The sequence below is a fragment of the Tenrec ecaudatus genome, chromosome 18 (assembly GCF_050624435.1).
Source record: "Tenrec ecaudatus isolate mTenEca1 chromosome 18, mTenEca1.hap1, whole genome shotgun sequence".
Lineage (NCBI taxonomy): Eukaryota > Metazoa > Chordata > Mammalia > Afrosoricida > Tenrecidae > Tenrec > Tenrec ecaudatus.
In genome coordinates, this window is record NC_134547.1 from 72,089,453 (window position 1) to 72,103,592 (window position 14,140).

At 49.2% G+C, this 14,140-nt stretch overlaps 1 protein-coding gene across 2 annotated transcripts in view; it reads left to right on the forward strand.

Annotated features, from left to right (window-relative positions):
• Positions 1 to 14,140, forward strand: part of CDH13 (cadherin 13) — a 1,090,774-nt gene that overhangs the window by 578,785 nt on the left and 497,849 nt on the right. The gene's annotated exons all lie outside the window — the stretch shown is intronic.

Genomic DNA, 14,140 nt, shown 5'->3' on the forward strand with positions numbered 1-14,140 from the left:
CCAAACTCTCAGGTGTGACCCCACTGTGCTGTGCAAAGAATTTGGCTCTCATGCTATGTGCAGGGTGAAGGCTGGGAATGACAGACACACATATTGTTATTGGTGTTATTGTCCCTGTTTGGTTAGCTGCCTTCCAGTTTGCCCTTAACTCATGGTGATGCTTGTCCGTGGAACAAAACGCTGCCCTATACTGACCAGACCTGCACTAAGTTGTGGTTTCACTCGTTGGTTTTCAGAAGTAGCCCTCTGTTTCTCAACAGCCCTCTATTTCTCTGCCTGTGAGCTCCATTGAAATCCACTCAGTGTCATAGACACACATGACCTCCACTGACAGATGGGTAGTAGCTCCCACAATGATCAGGAATGGAGCTCAAGCCCTCCACATGGAAGGTGAAGAATCTCCCACTGAGCCAGGCAGGGAATTCCAACTCACAGAGACTCTATGAACTACAGATAGAGACTCAATGAGCTCCAGGTAGAGACTCAATGAACTACAGGTAGAGACTCTATGAGCTCCAGGTAGAGCTACAGGTAGAGACTCAATGAACTACAAGTACGAATTACAGGTAGAGACTCAATGAGCTCCAGGTAGAGACTCAATGAACTACAGGTAGAGACTCTATGAGCTCCAGGTAGAGCTACAGGTAGAGACTCAATGAACTACAAGTACGAATTACAGGTAGAGACTCAATGAGCTCCAGGTAGAGACTCAATGAACTATAGGTAGAGACTCATTGAACTACAGGTAGAGACTCAATGAACTACAGGTAGAGACTCTATGAGCTACAGGTAGAGACTCAATGAACTACAGGTACGAATTACAGGTAGAGACTCAATTAACTACAGCTAGAGACTCTATGAACTATAGATAGAGACTCAATGAACTACAGGTAGAGACTATGAACAACCAAATGAAGCACTGCCCACACCTGTGCCATCTCCACTCCGGTTGCTTTGTTTCAACCTATTGTTGCACCCACCATGCCACCCCATCTCAGCTTCTTTGTTTTACAATCAGTTTAGCTGCTTTACAATTCTAAATTGTTTTACAATTCTAAATAATTGTTTTACAATTCTAAAATAACACCAAGACAGGAAAGCACACCAGGTGCTAACTGGTTAATTCCGGCTCCTGTGGACCCTCTATGTGCCAGAACAGAGCTGAGCTCCATAGGGCTGCCAGTGGCTGTGATCTTTCACGAACAGACCACTGGGCCTCTCTGTCAATGTGCCACTGAGTGAGCTGAGCCATCAATCTTTCACCTAGAAGCCAGGAACTTAACCATTTGCACCACTCCCAGGGATGCCAGGCATTGTGAAGGGAGCCTGAAGTTTCTTAAGAGTGTTGGTGATCGAGGAGAACCCTCAACACGCATTATTCAGAGTCAGAGCGTTTGTGAGGGAGAATAATTTGACTCTGGGAACAAGGCCACTTCAAAGCCACGTACGTGTGCTCCTTCCTAACCAATGTGCATAGAAGACGAACCGTAATGCCGGGCCTCCAATTGAACATGATTGAAATTTCATTTATTGTCGACCCTGCATGTGTTTCCAGGCATCTGATTTAACTTTAAAATCTGTCCTGAATTATAAGAATAATATGAATGAGCATTGAAAGTCTCAGTGAAAGGGCAGCCGGCGCGCATTTCCTGGGAGAAATTGTTCAATTGTTCGTGTTTATTGCTTCCAAATGGGAATAGCTCCAGGTCCGTAATGCTGATTGTGTTACATTGCTTTCTTTGAACCGTGGTTCAGATGAGTGCATAAACATTTGGTTTAACATTTCTCTAGGAAGTCTGAAAAAATGCAGAGCTGGTGTAAAGGGAGAGGAAGGAGCAATATCGAGGTATAAACCAGTGGCAAAGAAGGAAGTGTACACTCCAACCGCGTCCCAGGGTGCGGTTGATTTCATGTCCTTTTAGATGACAGACTGCGTGCAGAAACCTCCCAATGATACCATTACGGTGATAAAGCTCAGGAAGTGTGAGAAGTTAAAGGTGCGCCTCCTGGTCATTTGATGCACAGTGGGAGCAGGCAGCCCACTCCAAAAAGCAAACTCATTGGCATTGAGTCCACTCATCGGGGTGACCCACTGGGCACGTGCCAATCTGGGAATTGAGGTGTCAAGTCCCCTACTTGTGGCTCTGCCACAAACACAGGTCTGAGAAGCATATTTCTGACCAACATCTTGATGAACTGAGCACTTCACAGTTGAGTCCAGACTGAGAGACCTCCCATCAACCCCTGGTGTAGCAGCCTTGTTGATTTGTCATGTGTAGGCACTTCCACCCAGGCCGCCAGCACCCACCTGTCAGTTAGTAGCATACAGGAGAGAGAAGAGCCAGGCTCCAGATGCTTTCATTCAGTCCAAAGTCCTTACCTGCTTGACTTTGGCAAGGATTGTTGGGCTGGGTTCCTTCATCTGTAAGAAGAGTGGATGTCAGCGCTTATACCAACTGGTTGTTGTAAGGATTAAAGGACATGTGTACATAAAATGCTTCCAACAAGTGTGACCCAGAGTTTCCGTTGAGGAAATGGAAACTCCTCTCAGCATTAAGGAAGCAGCCTCCTAACCACAAGATCAGCAGTTCAAATCCACCAGCCCCTCTACTGGACAATGAGGCAGGAGTTTGCTACTGTAAAGATTCAGAGCTTTCAGAAACTGAATGGAGTGGGTCTACTCAGTCCTATAGGGTCCTTATGAGCCAACAGTGACTTAACAGCAGTGAGTAGTGATGGTATCATCATTGAGCACTCGTGGTGGTGCATGCACTTAAGGGCTCAGCGGCTACCTGAAGACTCGGTGGTTGGAAAGCACCAGCCACTGGGTGAGAGGAAGATGTGGCAGTATACTACTGTCGAGATAGCAGCCTTAAAAGTCCCATGGGCGGCATCTGCTGTCCTATGGGGCTGGTCGCTGGGAGTCAGAATGGACTTAACGGCAATGGACTCACCATCATCCTCATCGGCTAATAGCTAGAAGTCTGGCACAGCTTTAAAAGACGCTTGAGCGCCCTTCTGTATCTGAGCATTCCATAGCTCTCGGACTGTTTACTCAGGTAACCTTTTAGGACCGCTGTTCTTGCCTGCTTTTTGTAGAGCATGGAGAGGGACTTCATCCACGAGATTTGGGAGCTGTGATATGGGAAGTCAAAATGGCTTAACTGTCCCCCAAGCACTGCCCTCCGAAGTTCTGTGTCCTGGTCACGAGCAGATTACTGTCTGCTGTGATGAGCCACGCCAAAGTGCGGTGGTTAAAGGAACAAGGAAGGGCCCATTGAAGGTTAGGTGAGGGCACCCCCCCCCCCCCAGCATTATTCTCACTGGGACCCAGGAGGGTGGGACAGCCGCTATTTGAACTCTGCTGGGCCCTTGGAGAAGGCAAAGACAGCATATTAAGCACACACTTTGCCCAGAAGTGGCTGACACGACACTGACCTTTCATTTTTACTTGTACTTTCTGGCTTCAAATCAGACACGTAGCCACATCCAATCTCAGGTGGCAGAGGAAGCACGTCCCTGATGTGCAGAGAAGAAGAACCTATAGGGATGGGATCAATGGGTATTCCTGACTCACTATCCCATTCATGAATAAAAGAGACGGAAAATGTGGACATTCCAGGATCATGGGCACAGTTTCAGGGACCATCGTGTTTTGCATAGAACAAGAGGCATGGCCCAGGACAGTGTTTTGAGGGTGCCAGGCCCAGTGCTCTGGGGAGTCAATCTCACAGCCTAACACTAACGATCCACGCAGGAAGTGACATGCAAGATCCTCACTCATTCTCTTGTATTGCGAAGGGAGTCACAGCTTTGATGGCAATTGACAATGAAGGGACATTGAACCCAGAGAAGCAAAGCACAGTGCTGGGGCGACCCAGAGATGACCGGCTCTTATTCTAATCAGCTGCATTGTTTTCCAATGCATCCTAAGGTCTACTCTCTAGGGTTCCTAACATGTATGACACTGTGGACCTGTGAGGGCTGTGAGTCCCCCTGACACGCAGAAATGGCCAATGAGTATTTTGAATGGAAGAAAAGGAAGAGAGGTGGCAACCTGTCAGAGGAAAGTGTCCTTGAAGGAAGCATCTTGTTCAAGCTACCGGGGAGGAGCTAACCGCAGGCTGAGTGCACAGTGGTCTGGGCTAGCAAGATATTAACAAACCTTCATCAGGCTCCTCCAGTCATACAGCCTGGGAGTTACCTGGTGACTCATGCAGGGCAGGGGTGAGTCCAACAGCCCATCTCCTCTCCACCTCCCTGGTTCTTTGCTTCTTCATTTTAGTTTCCAAAGAAAGCCTTCGCAATGGCTGTCTAGGAAACCTGCCCGAGCCATTACATGACACACAGACTACACACATTCTCTGTTCATCTAAGCCCAGTGTGCATCCCTTTGCTATACGAAACCCTTCCTGGTCCACAACAGGAACATTGAGGGGGGTTTATGAAATGCAATTGTATGACACTAAAATATCTCTTTTAGAAGATGGCATATTTAATAGTCAGCATGTAAACCAGGAGACAGAGGATCTAGATAATACATTCAAAATGTGCGATTGTGGTGGTGGTCGGTTGACGTCCAGTGGGCTCTGGATAGACACAGGACTGCAGTAGCGGTCTGCAATCTGGCAGCAGTTGTGAGCATGGAGCAGGATCGGGCGGTGCTTTGTTCTGTTCTGTGTGGGGTCAACAGCACCTCACCACATCCATCAGCTTGATTTCATCTCAGAATCCCGGTGACCACATGTACACCTGAAGAAAACATTCCCCAGTTCTTTACCATCTTCACAGCCACTGGGATGCTCAAGTCCATGTTGTGAACTCTGTGCATTCTGGGACCCTTGTGTAAGTCAGAATTGTGTCAAGAGTAATGGATCTTTTCCAGTGTAGGGGGCTGATCTCCCAGCCTGGCATCTGACATTATGATGTTGAGACTCGGAGAGTTTTTAGAAGTAGATTGCCATACTTTTATTTCTGGTCTGTCTGAGTCTGGAAGTACTGCTGAAACCTGTCCCCCATGGCTGGTGGCCAGTGACACCGTTTCCAGCAACACATAAGCCACTATGGTACTGCAAACTAACCAACAAGTGGTGGAAGCCAGGATATATATATATATATATATATATATATATATATATATATATCCTTTCTGAACCATACAACCCATGACTACTGGGACACCTGGAACAAAAGGGCCTACAATGAGAGAATATGCACTCCTTCTGTATGCCTGAAGAAAAGAGGGCTCTGGGCTTGTTGTTAATAGATTGCTTAAATCTTCAAAATTTGAAAATTTATAAGCCATGTTGTTCCATGATAAATTACAAATACATAAAGTCCTATGAATACTTAAATGTTAAGACCAGACATTATAAAATGTCCTCAGAAAAAGTGAAAACAATATCAGGCCCTATGAAAGGCAGCTTGAGCTGTGCTTAAGCAGAATGTCAAGGTCTTTGCTATGAAAGATGAGGGAAACAGCTGGCACGATGATACGGCAGGTAGATGGTGAAGGGTAAGAAGATAGAATCAGATATCCCCCTCATCTTATAGCCTTGGACTTTGATTTTTTCCTTCCTGAGAGAATTACCCCACTCTTACCCTAACCAACTTTCGCAGACTATGGAAAGCATTTTAAAGTCCCTGAGAAACACAGCCATCCCCAGTTTAATGTGAAACCACCGGTCTGCAAGGTGAGGCTCCAGCATGCGTGTGGGTGCCCCATTCACTGAATGAAGGAGAGCGGGTGCGTAGTCAGAGCCCTGCTGGCATAGGAGCTATTCTTTGTCTTGCCACTCAAAAGGTCAGCACTCCGTGGGAGAAAGATGAGGTGCTTACCCCAGTAAAGAACTGCAGTCCCTGAAATCCTCAGGAGCAGTTCTGCCATGTCCTGAAGCGCCCCCGTGAGTCAGAACCAGCTGGTTTTCTGCCTCCCTGGATAAGCAGGACTCTAAGTCCATCCTTGGCTCCTCATGTTCTAGGATTCTTAGTCCTCTGTGAATTCACAACCCAGAGGCTATATATCACCTGGGGGTGACAGCATGGGAATAACAGCTGTCTACAGTGCCAAATGGCCATGTATCTTCAAGTTCAAGGGCATGCCAAGGACTAACCCACAACTGGGAATTAATTAATGGGTATAGATCATCCTAAAGCATCCATCTAATGATAAACACAATTTAAAAGAATAACAAGTAAAGATGAAAGCAAGACATGGTGTGTGTGTGTGTGTGTGTGTGTGTGTGTGTGTGTCTTTTGTTGGAGTAGAAAATAATTTATAATTAGTATGTGCGTCCAGCTCAAATAATTCCTCTTGCAGGTGTAAACATGATGAGAACTAATCATGGACTCATTCTCAAAACTAGAAATGTTGTCAGGATGAAGAGGCGGGGGTGATTAACCCAATCTTCAGTACCCAAGGGAGGGAGAGATGAGGCTGCGTGCTCACATCAGGATTTACAGCGTTGGAAACCCAAAGGGGCAGGCCTCCTCTGTCCTAGAGGGACGCCCTGAGTCCGGATCGATTCACTGGCCGTGGGTTTGTTTTTCATCGTCCAAAGATGTTCACAGGCGATTTAGTTTCTCTAGTAGTATTTGTGTTTTGTTTTCTCAGGGGGTGGAGGGCGAGGGCATGGGGAGAACGGGTTGATAATTTGCTAATTTTATTGGGGGGGGTGGTTATGTTCCATGTGTAGTTTCCTATCTTAAGAGAAGAAGAAGCCTCCTGACTTCCCATGTTGATGTTGTTGTTGTCATCTTCTTCCTCCTCCTCCTCCTCTTCCTGTTCCTCCTCCTCCTCCTCATGTGCCATCAAGTGGATTCCCACTCAGGAGGGCTTACAGGACCGTGTAGAGCTGTCCCATTGGGTTTCTTAGGCTGCTATCTTCACAGGATCAGATCACTACATTCCACCACCACCACCACCACCACCCAAGAACCAATCAGTGGATTAGAACAATTAACTTTTGATTAGTAGCCGATTCATTGCTCAACCAGCGTGGCATCAGGGTCTCAGCAGTCCTGTTGGACGGAAGGGGATGGGGTACTGTGTGTTTGTGTTGACTTAGAGACTCCTGGCCTAAAGGATCCCAGTGCCGATGAGAAAGGCAGGGAATGGACACCCCATCCCCCAACCCTCTTCTAAGGATGACCAGTGTCTGGGAAGATCCCGCTGGGGGTTCGTAAACAGAGGAATTAAAAGGTACTGAGGCTGCCCTGGTCACGTGGCTGTCTGGGGGCGGGGGGCTGAGAATGTACAACAGACCTTGTTTTTATTTTTAATTTGTGAGTTTATGGAGCATTTTACGATCATATAAAAATGTGCAAGTAAAGTTGGACGTAATCACTCAAAGCACGGCTCAAGTGTCGCCGATGTTCTAAGCCCGGGAAACTGGAAAGCCAATAAGGAATCGGAAGTATCGCTCGAGGGACTGTTACTAGTAGCCACAGAGAGACCATCTGCCGCCTTCATGCTAATGGACCCTGCTGGAGAGCGAGACAGGAGCCCAGTAAGTCTATAAGGACTGAGGGCAGAGCAGGGTCAGGGCAACTGAATCGAGTGACCAACTGGACTCTACATCTGACAAGATGAGGAGAGGTCTCCCTCAGTGGACAGATTGGGAGGCGAGAGCCCAGGGGGGAACGAGGAGCTGCCATGTCTCTCAGAAGTCTCACGGTGGCTGTGTCAACTGGGGGGATATAAGAGCAAGGGTAGACCCTTGCAGAAGGACAAGCATGCACTGACCGAGGGCAATAGGGGGCTGAGGAGAGGTGGTGGTCTCGCTCCTGTGTGAGTTGGAGTCTCGGGCATGCATTTTCCAATGGTTGCAAGTAATAATGGAGATGTAGTTAAGAAGGCTTTGGAGGCATCTGTTGACTTGTCATAGAGCAAATATTTATGGGAAATATTGGAGACATCCTGTGTACTGAAACAAAGCAGGCCCTTCCACAATAAGGATTGCCACCGTGGGTGGTGCTGGACCAGGCTATCTTTCGTTCTGTTGCACACAGCTTTGCTCTGAGTGAGAACCAACCTGACTGCAATCTGACAACTCTGTTCTGGTTCCTGAGGCCCAAACAGGCAAGACTATGATGCAAACCTAAGCCAAGGACTGATGGTGTTATAACTTGATCCCTTTCCAGTCCAGGATTGGGGCCGGGGAGAGAAAGAAGACTGTTGTGGATAAACTGAGGAAATTCTTATATACAAAAGCTGGAGTAGAGTTACCAGAGCTGTGCCGATCTCCATCTCCCAAGAGAGGTGCCCCGGGGAGACAGCTGCCCCTCAGCCATCTCCACAGGGAGATCTCTCACTGGTACTTGGCTGCTTAGCCCAAGGCTTCTTGGCTTCTTGCTTGCTCCAGCACTGTTGGATAGGAACCCCCAGCTCTAGCTTCTGCCACCCAGGCTCCTTCCAGAGGGCCTGAAAGGTTCTCCTCCCTGGGCTGGGAAGCCGACTGCTCTGTCTCGAGCTCTGGGTTCTGCTGCTACTGCTCCTCTGCCCCCCTCCAGCTTCCTGGTGCTACAGTTCTGTCTCTTGCATCGAGGTGGTTCGGGGGTCCCAGATATTGAGGTCTAAACATGTCCCCAAATGTTTTTCTTGATGGTAGTAGATGCCTCCATTCTGTTTCTGAGATGACTCCTTTTAAATCTAGCAGGATGACCAAATGGGCCAGCCATCACCTTAGAGTCCCACCCACGGTATGTGCTGTTGGGTGTCATTTACCCTTGTTTGCATGATTAGTACGCTATCCAATCCCCTCATAGCACACAGACCCCTCACATCATCGTCGTCCTGCCCAGCCATTTAATAGAGATGACAGAGAGGGGGGATACAATGGTCTTATCAAGCGCCCCCACACGCCTCTCTCTCAAGCGCAGCAGACTCTGGTCCCTGCTCTGCCTAGTGACACAGCTGGTGCGCTTATGTGCTGGCCCCCACCCCAACCCAGCCAGGAGTCCATCGCCAGGTCTCCAGTGAGGTTCCTATGTGCTATTTATTTGCTTTTCCCAGGGTTTGGGCACCTGGGGTCCAAGTTCGTTCTCCCTTCATTACCTTTTTAAAATTGTTTTCCCTTGCCCAATTTCAACTCTGAAGACCAAAAAAAGCAGCCATGCCCCACTGTGAAGAAAAGTGTTGAATTACAAAGAATAATAGGACAGACCAGCTCATGGTGAAGCCCCGCTATGCAGTATAATGGGTGTTAAACAGCTGCTGCACCTGTAAGCAACTCTGTGGGGGGCTTTGTGGCCAGAAGGGGCACACTGGGGTGCTTGCGCCCCCGCATCAGGCATCAGACAAGAGAACCATAGGCCCCAGTAGCCACTGGGCAGTTTTCAGGGCTTTGACGGCCACGTTCTCAGATCAGGCTCGGCAACATAGACCATCAGTCACATGGAAGACCCTCTGTGAGATGGAACGACACTGTGGCTTCCAACATGGCCACGATGGCGAGGACAGTGCCAGCGGGCAGTGTTTGGTTCTGTTGCCCTGGAGTCGCTGTGTTGTCGGGTGGTTGTGAGGTGCAGCCAAGCCGGCCTTGACTCAGGGCAGCCCCAGGTGAAGCCAAGGACACACCACCCCGTCGCCACCCAGTTCTCCCAATTGTTTCGTATGTTGCGGCCCGCTGCTGCAGCCACCAAGCCCATCCATCCCGGGGGGGGGGGGCTTCCTTTTCACTGCCCCTCCACTTTACCCACCATGGTCCTTCTCCAGGGGCTGGTGGCCTAGGGGTAAGAGTCCGGCTGTGATTCAACCCACAAGGTTCAAAGTTAGAAACCACCAGCCACTCTGTGGGAGAAAGAGAGGGTGTTCTTACTCCCATGAACAGTGCTGTTCTGCCCTGTCCTGTAGGGTCACTAGGAGCCATCATGGACAAGATGGCAGCGAGTTCAGGTACAGTTTTGGCTTTGGTCTCTCCTGCTAGCATGCTCAAAGCATGTGAGAGGAAGGCTCACCATCTGGCTATGACGTGGGACCGATTCACTGGTGTCTAACAATCACGGCAACATCTTGTAAGTCTAAGGGACAAAAGGGGTCAAGCTATCAGGCACTAAAGCAGCGGTTCTCAACCTGTGGGTTGAGACCCCTTTGGGAGTCAAACGACCCTTTCACAGGGATCACCCGATTCAAAGCAGTAGCAAACTCACAGTGATGAAGTAGCAAGGAAAATAATTTTATGGTTTGGGGGACACCACAACATGAGGAACTTTCTGATAGGGTCCCAGCATTAGGAAGTACTAAAGGAAAAGCTGGGACTCTGAGGGCCCCCCAAAGGTACCTCGAAAGAAAGCCTTTGTCGGGGAAAGGAAGGGAAGGGTGCTGACTCCACCCCCCAGGGAGCAGTCGGCCCATTAGGAGGAGGGCACCTGCAGAGGCACCTGGCGGAGGAGGGTCTGAGGTCTGCCCTGGGTAACCACACTGCCCATGACTCTTGTGCACCCCTAGTAAGCCCCACTCTGGCCTGGAACAAACCTGTGCCTTCTTCCCACCCTCCCTTCCCCACAGGGAACTTGTCTCCTCCCCTCCCATCATCAAGGTTCGTGGTGTGTGTGTGTGTGTGTGTGTGTGTGTGTAGAAACATGGGTGAAGGGAGATAGCAGTCAGTGTAAGATATGAAAATAATAATTTATAATGTGTCAAGGGGTCATGAGGAAAAAAAAGAGATGATACCAAGGGCTCAAATAGAAAGTAACTGTTTAGAAAATGATGATGGTGACATATGTACAAATATGATCCAATTGATGTGTGGATTATAAAATTTTTTTTAAGTCTCCCCACCAAAACACAAAACGAAACAGCGATGCTTACTCCATGACCAGGATACTCTATCTTCCCGGAGGTCTTGGTCTAACCCATTAACAGTGAAAAGTATAACACCTTGTAATTATCACTATCATGGTGGCCCCTGTGAGCTACCGTGGCTTTGATTATTGTAAGCTTTTTGACTGTGAAGTGAGTAAAGGTTTCCAGAGCATCAGTTTTATACTCACTAATTCACACCCTTTTTCACCCACCGTCCTCACTGCCGTGCCCTCCATGCCCGGCCTCAACCCACTCCCCCCCTGTGTTTCCGACTCTGTGCCATCTTCCCTAGCCCCTTGTCCTTGGGCAGCCACTACCCCTGTCCTTGCATGTGGTTGGAAATCCTCAGGTGTGTGTGCTGCCTCACCAGTGTGACTGTCCCCCCAGAGGTCTTCCAGGTTCCAGAGGCTGTCTAAGACCAAACTCTCATCGGATCCTCCATGGCCTTGGGAGATGGGCGTGATTGGTACCCATTGTACGGATAAGAACACCGAGGGGACAAAGGACCAGGTTCAGGTTCCCAGTGGTGGTTGTTGGCAAAGCTAGGATTAAGGCCCGTGTCCATCTGAACAGCGGTACCCGCTCCTCACTGGATAGTTACCAGGTTGTCTGCTGCCTGCCATTTGGGGTGCCAAGTGCAGGGATGCCAAACTTTGATTCTTGATGTTTGGGAGCTTCAATTTAGCTGCAGGTGTTAGGGGGCTGCTGGGGGTGGGGTGGGGGCAGAGTTGGATTAAATCCATCAGAGCCGCAGTTGAAACTTCTTTTCAGCAGAAGGGAGTCCCGTCACCTGATCTTCAGTCCCACCACAGACGGTATCTTCTGCTCACCTGAAAGGTACCAACACACGAACCAAACTCCCTGCCACCAAGTCAGTGCCAACGCATGGCCACCCTAGAGGATAGGGCAGGACTGCCCCTGTGAGTGATGAGATTGAAACTCTTTATGGGGGTAGAAAGCCCCGTCTTTCTCCCACAGAGGCAGCTGGTGGTCTCAAACTGCTAATCTTGTGCTCAACAGCCCCACGACACCACCCCAATCTCCAAACTCACAGACAATCCTATCAATGCCAACTCAGCCACCGCTGTGGGTTCCTGAGACTGTAACTGTCTGTGGGAGTAGAAAGGCCGGTCTTTCTTCCTCGGAGCTGCTGGTGGTTTCAAACTGCTCACCAGGTGTGTCGCATCCCAATTTTTAACCACTACGCCACCAGGACACCTTAAAATTACATCCTTATAGGAGATCATTGGTGTGTAATGCCCTGGTGTCTCAGTGGTTAAGCACTTAGCTAAATGAACGGTTAGCCATTCGAGCCCACTAGCTACTACAAGAGCAGTCTGATCCTTTACAGTTTATTAGAAAAAAAGACAAGCACAAACAAACAAAAATTTACATTGCATGATTACATTCAAGAAGCTGCTCAGGCCAGGTGAACCCTTCTTAGAATGAGGCTGATACTGCCTGAGGCATCACTGCCACCTGGCGGCTCGGACCAGAATTGCAGGCTTGGTGGCCAGAGACATGACCTCTGGGAATCCTGGATTTATACTGGCAGGAGGCCCATCCCCTCCTCGCTGGCCACGCTGACCGCTAGTCACGCTTCACCGTGTCTGGATACATGCATTTTCATTTCTTTGGTCTCTGTGTTAGCCTGGGTAAACTATAGAAACAAACCCACAGAAGCTCATTTTATGTATACGAGTTTTATAGATAGGGTAAGTATACTTTCAGAAAGCATCCAAACCAGTCCCTTCCAAGCCCATAAGTCCAACTTAGCCCATTTGCCAGACACCAATCTACAAAGTCCTCCTCAAACTCACAAAACACACACAATGATGCCAAATACAGGCTCACAGGCCAGTGAATAGAAATTCTTTGAGCCCAGTGGCGGTCTAAGCATCTCAGCTCTGGCAGGGTCTCCACGTGGCTTCACCAGCACCCAGGGCTGCATCAGGGTAAGTCCATGGAGCTTCTCCTCAGGGATGTCTTGCAAGAAGAGAGCCTTGCCCGCTAAGGCAGCCACACATGGTCCAACCATCATAGAACAAGAGACCAGAGAACCAGAAAGGCTAGGCTCACCGAGTCATTTATCTCTCCACCCTTCAATTAACCTCACATCTATTTATTGGCCAGGTTAGCACAATAAACCTTAACTATCTGAATCCGCATGCCCTGAAAGCTAGGACTATCACTTTGGTCCGTAACCTTTTGTGATTGGTGTGTTATAATGGAGTTTAAGCCCATGGGAATCCATGATAAAGTGACATTCACTATAGGTGAATACTTGGAATAGGCTCTGGAACCATCTTCTACAAATGGCAGGCCTTTCTTTCAGTTGGCCATCTTCCAGTGCCCTAAAAAGTTCCTGGTCTGTGGCCATCTCTCAACCTCATTTTTACTGAAGCCTTTTGATGGCTTTCACTTCCAGAACACGTCAGGCTCTCTCTCGCCAGCCTGCCTGCCTGCCTTCCTGCGAGCTGTCTTCTTGCCCAGACCTACCTCCTCTTCTGTGCATTCTGTGTAAATCCTGTTCACATTCCCAACCAGGGATGGTCATCTGTGGGAACTGATCCGGGAGTTAAAAGTGACAGTGTGACCTGGCATTGTCTCCAGAAAAGCAGGAGCTCTGGGGGGAGAGGTGGGAGGAGGTGCCCACCTTCATCTCCGTGGTCATTGTCACCATGGCCAGCCTGCTCCACCCCCTGGGACTCCGTCGGAAGGAGACAGGATCCAGCAGCATGCACTTGAGAAGGGAGATGGCGAGGCTTTGGACATGTCCACAGGCGACACTGGTCTCTGGAAAAGAACATCCTGCATAGTAACGGTGGGTCGGTGAGGTTGAACAAAACCCTCAGTGACCCCCGGGCAGGAAAGCAGACTCAAAGATAGGAATCATCGGGAGACAGTCCTGAGGAGGAGCCAGCTCAACACAAACACAACAAACTCACAGGAGGACAGAGAAGCGCAGTCCCTGTGTGTTCTGGGGAATGTACCTCTGTGTGGGGTCGAAAGCCTCCTCTTTCTCCAGCAGAGCGGCTGGAGCTTCCCAACTGCTGACCCTGTGGTTAGCAGCCCAGCGCAGAACCACTAGCGACCAGAGCTCCAGAGCCAACTCAATGGCGGCTTAAAACCGCAACAGCCCCCCTCCCCCTGCGCCGGTGTGGAAACGTAAAGGAAAAATGTGCAGAGCACTTAGGAACGCTAAGGGTCTAGCTCTAGTAGAAGCAGCGCAGAGAGTGGCTCTGTGATGATTTGCAACAAGTAAATGCCTCGGACTTCAGTGGGCGCCTCCCAGCGTCTGACTGTGGAATACCAAAAACCAAACTCACTGCCATC